Below are 5278 nucleotides of genomic sequence, written 5' to 3'. Positions count from 1 at the left end.
GACAAATAGAATTGGGTAGAAGTGATACTGTGTTCCTTCCCAAGGCTGGCTCATACCAGTTTTTGCATTTACAACACCACCCAGCTGTGAGAAAAACAAGCTATGAAAAAAGAATATATCCATGTGCTCCGCAAAGTAGTACTAGACTTCCAGTCATCCCAGACCAGGTGCCAGACAAGAAAATAAGCAAGTCTTTAGACGATTCCATTTGTGCTCATACATTCATTCTTAGACTTTGAGTCTCCCCAGACCCAACAATGTAAGGCAAAGTCAAGCCTTTCCTGTTGTACTCTGTTCGAACTACTGACCACTGAGTCTGTGAGCAAAATAAAGTTGCTGTTTTAAGAGGCTACATTTTAGAGCAATGTGTTAGGCAGCAATACTAACTGGAAAACAAATGATGACTTTTTAAAGTTCTAAAACTTTTTTTCACTTAAATGCATTATTAATCCTACTAAATCATCAGCAAAGAATGCTTCTTAATGGTTTCTATTAACTAGTAAAGTAAAAACTATATAAACTAATGATCTCTAATATGCATAGTTACTGCAAATGCTTCCATTGCATTCACGGAACATTCCCCCCCGAATAGGATTGGGGAAAATGGAATATTTACCTATCCAAAAACATTCATGAAAAGAATACCCTACACCCAATTTTATATTTTAAGAAACTTATAATTATGTCAGTTTCTCTCAAGAGAAAATGAGTTAAAATCCACAGCAGCGGAAAGGACATTTGGGAAAGGTAAAAATGTTCTAAACTAACACCTTTACATTTCAAGCAGTTTGTATCCAACCTGCTGATAAAAGGAGTGCTGGGAATGGAAGACTGTAGTCCCTTAAAATGACACAGAAAGGGGGAAGGGAAGTGCTGGGTAGAGGAAGGGTGTAGTCCCTGGCTAGGGCTCCACCCCCGCAGACCGAGACAAGGACAGTCACTCCTGCCTTCATGCCCAAATGTTGCCTTTCCCAAGACCACTCTGGCCTGCCACACCCCCATCCTGTGCCTATAAAATCCTGAGACCCTAGCGGGCAAACACACAAGCAGCTGAATGTCGTGAAAAACACATTGGCAGAAGAAGACACAACTGCTGGTCATCAAGAGCATGCTGGCAAAAGAGCATGCCAACAGGCACCAGCAGGCTGGCAGGCCATAATCCACGGAACGAGGCCGTTTGGCGAGGGCAGTTGGAGGAGACCTGGGGCCACTGAGCGGCCCAACTCCAGGGGAAATTATCTCCCTTCTGGCTCCCCAATCAGCAGAGAGCTACTTCCACTCAGTTAAACTTTGCACTCATTCTCCAAGTGCACATGTCATCCTATTCTTCCCGTACGCCAAGGCAAAAACCCAGGATACAGAAAGCCCTCTGTTGTTGAGACAAGGTAGAGGGTCTAATTGAGCTGGTTAACACAAGCTGCCTATACGCTGTAAACTAAAAGAGTACCCTGTAGCACATGCCTCCTGGGGCTTCAGTTGTAAACATTCACCCCTAGTCACTGCCATTGGGTCAGAGCCCCACAGCCTGCCCATCTGTATGCTCTTCTAGAGGTTTAAGCAGCAGGGCACTAAAAAAGCAAGCCACACCCCATCACACACCCTGCGAGGGGGACAAGGGAGCCTTTCCTGTTTCACTACTGGGCTACATCTGGGCTTAAATAATTATTGTTCAAATTGACACTTGGGAAAATAAAATCATTACTCTAACCATGTCCTTTAGGATAAATTACAAATTTTATTACATTTTTTCTGTATAAAATTAGCTCTAACTACATTTTCAATTAAACCTATATTTTAAATATTTAGTAAATGGCATTTAATAATTATACATTGATATGCAAATGATTACTTCCTACATTAGGCACACTTTTATCCTTTCAATAGGTTAAGCATAGTCTGTAATTAGTAGTCCAAAAAGATTTATAGTTGATGTGTAATTAATTTTATAGAGAGTTCATTGTGGAAAGAGACTTGCTTTTACCTCCCTGAATCTGAGTTCTTTCCTCTACATTTTAATCAACTTAATATGACCAAATATTTCTATTGTTATTATCTTATTTTAAACCATCAGCACATCACTGAATTTATGCAAGTAAAATTGTCTCTGTTTGCAGATGGCATAATCATATATATAAAACACCCTGAAGACTCCACCAAAAAGCTGTGAGAACTAATACATGAATTAAGTTGCAGGATATGAAATCAATACACAAAAATCAGTAGTATTTCAATACACCAATAATAGTACTATTTGAAAAAAATTAAAATTCATTTAAAATAGTATAAAAAATAAGATAAAATACCTAGAAATAAACATAACCAAGGAAGTGAAAGAGCTCTACAACAAAAACTATGAGACATTGATAAAACAAATTGAAGAGAATACAAATAAATGGTAAGATATCCCATGTTCATGGACTGAAATAATTAATATTGCCAAAATGTCCATATTACCCAAAACAATCTACAGAGTCAATACAATCCCTATCAAAATACCAATGGCATTCTTTACAGAAATAGAAAAAACAATCTTAAAATGTATATAAAATGCAAAATACCCCAGATAGCAAAAATAATCTTGAGCAAAAAAAATAAAGTTAGAGACATCATACTACCTGACTTTAAAATATACTACAAAGCTATAGTAACCAAAACAGCATGCTACTGGCACAAAAACAGATGCATAGACCAATGGAATAGAATAGAGAATCCAAAAATAATTCCATGCATTTATAGCCAATTGATTTTCAAAAAAGGTGCCAAGAACACACATTGAGGAAAGAACAGTCTCTTCAATAAATGATGTTGGGAAAACTGAATAATTATTTGCAGAAGAAAGAAACGAGACCTCTACCTCTCACTGTATACAAAAATCAACTCAAGGTAGATTAATGACTTAAATGTCAGAAGTAAAACTATGAAACTACAAGAAGAAAACATAGGGGAAATGCTCCTTGAAATTTGAGCAAAAATTTTTTTACTTAGATCTCAAAAGACCACATAACAAAAGCAAAAATAGACTAATGGGATTAAATCAAACTAACAATCTTCTACACAACAAAGAAAACAATCAGTAGAGTGAGGAGACAACCTATAGAATGGGAGATAATATTTGCAAACTAGGCATCTGACAAGGATTTAAAATTCAGAATATATAAGAAACTAAAAAACTCAATAGCAAAAAATCAAATACTCTGATATAAAAATACACAAAAGATCTGAATAGATATTTCCTAAAAGAAGACATACAAATGACCAACAGGTATATAAACAAATGCTCAACAGTACTAATGGTCAGGGAAATGCAAATCAAAGCCACAACAAAACATCATCTCACCTTAGTCAGAATGTCTACTATCAAAAAGACAAAAAATAACAAATGCTAACTAGGATTTGGACAAAGGGAAACTGTGTGTGTGTGTGTGTGTGTGTGTGTAAGAGCACACTTTATTGGGAAGCAGGGGGCTATACAGTGAGCAACAGATGAAGGCTGCCCAGTGGGCATTTTGTACATCATACTCCGAAAGACACACAGGGTGTTTTGCTAATAAAAATCAATTGGAAAATGGATTCCTTTGAGCAACTTCTCCAACCTCATCCCTTTTAGGGGTCAGGATATCTCCCAACTATTTTTCTGATGGCAACTGTGGTTTACTAGAGATATAGCCCCTCAGGGGTGCCCCTATTTTTTATAAGGAATATTTTCTTATGATTTTTTGAAGTCTTCATTTGTTACTTTCATTCTACATTCTCTTAAGGTCATCAGATCACCTTCGGTACAGATTGCCTTGATGTCAGCACCAGAGAGGTCATCTTTAGCAGTAATCAAGTTGTCCAGGGTTACATCACTGGCCAAAGTCATGTTGTTCGTGTGAATCTGAAAAATGTACTTTTCATCATTTTATCAGGCAGGGGGAACTCAATCTTCCTGTCAATGCAGCCTGGCCTGGTAAGTGTTGGATCCGAAGTTTCTATTTGGTTTGTAGCTGTGATAACTTTAATATCTCCCCTTGAATCAGATCCATACAACTGGTTCAACAGTTCCAACATTGTTCACTAAATTTCTCTCTCACCACCAAAATTTGAGTCATATTTTTTTCCAATGGCATCAATTTCATCAATAAACATGATGAAAGGTGCATATTCTTCAGCAGCTCAAAACAATTCCCATGTGAGTTTGGGCCCATCACCAAGGTACTTCTGAATAAGTTCAGAACCAACCACCCTCAAGAAAGTGGCTGAGGTTTGACATGCTACTGCTTTGGCTAACTAGGTTTTACTGTGGCATATGGACCATAGAGAATGACCCCCTTATCTGGCTTTAAACCCATCTCTTCATAATATTCAGGATGAGTGAGAGGAAGCTCCACAGATCTCTTACTTAATTTCCTGGATTTGGTTGTCCACCCACAATACTGGCATAGGTCTCCTGGGGACCATTTCCACCTTCATCACTGTGACTAGGAAATCTGTGTCATTCATCAGCACCCTTATCATGGCATTCAACTTGCGGTTGAGCAGGACCAAGAAGCCAGTTCCAGCAGATCCTCGTCTACAAATAAAAGAAAGCTGATATAGTGTTCTGACCCCACATATCTAGACACAATGGTGTGACTGCCATCAATGATCTCTTCCAAGGTTTCTAGTGTCACAGTGGTCCCCTTCAGGTCATTCCTCCTAATGCTTTTCTTCTAACGGTTTTGTCTGTTCCTGATTTCTAATGGCTTCTTCCTCCATGAGAATAGAGTCTTTCATTCTCACCAATTTCAATAATTTTAACTGGCATTGAGTGTGAGGTATCACCAGTGGCAGTTTGCTGGCAGCATCTGGTCTCTTTGTTTTCTCCTTCTTTTCCCCCACTGTAAGTGGTACAAGAGGTTCATATTTCTTTTTCTTGTTCTTGTCATCCTTCTTGCCACCTCTAGGACCATAACCACCACTCTGACTTTGACCCATCTTGCCTTGGCAACTCGAGTTTCTGCTGCCAGAAGTACCTCCACCCAAAAGGAGAATTCTTATACACTGTTGGTGGCAATGTAAATTAGTACAGTCATTATGAAAGCAGTGTGGATGCTCCCCAAAAAATTAAAAATAGAGTTACCGTATGATTCAATAATCCCATTATTGGGTATATATCCAAAAAAAGGAAATCAGTATGCCAAAGAGATGTCTTCACTCCCATGCTTATGGCCATGCTATTCGCAATAGTCAAGATGTGAAAGCAACCTAAGTGTCCATCAATAGATGGATAGATAAAGAAAATGTGATATATCGGGGG

At 38.3% G+C, this 5278-nt stretch overlaps 1 pseudogene; it reads right to left on the bottom strand.

Moving 5' to 3' along the window:
• Positions 1 to 3654: 3654 nt before the first annotated feature.
• On the bottom strand, positions 3655 to 4956 carry LOC129033581 (26S proteasome regulatory subunit 4-like; annotated as a pseudogene).
• Positions 4957 to 5278: the final 322 nt, after the last annotated feature.

This window comes from Pongo pygmaeus, chromosome 2, assembly GCF_028885625.2.
Source record: "Pongo pygmaeus isolate AG05252 chromosome 2, NHGRI_mPonPyg2-v2.0_pri, whole genome shotgun sequence".
Lineage (NCBI taxonomy): Eukaryota > Metazoa > Chordata > Mammalia > Primates > Hominidae > Pongo > Pongo pygmaeus.
Note: the sequence above shows the minus strand (reverse complement) of the source record. Positions and strands in the feature narration are given on the sequence as shown.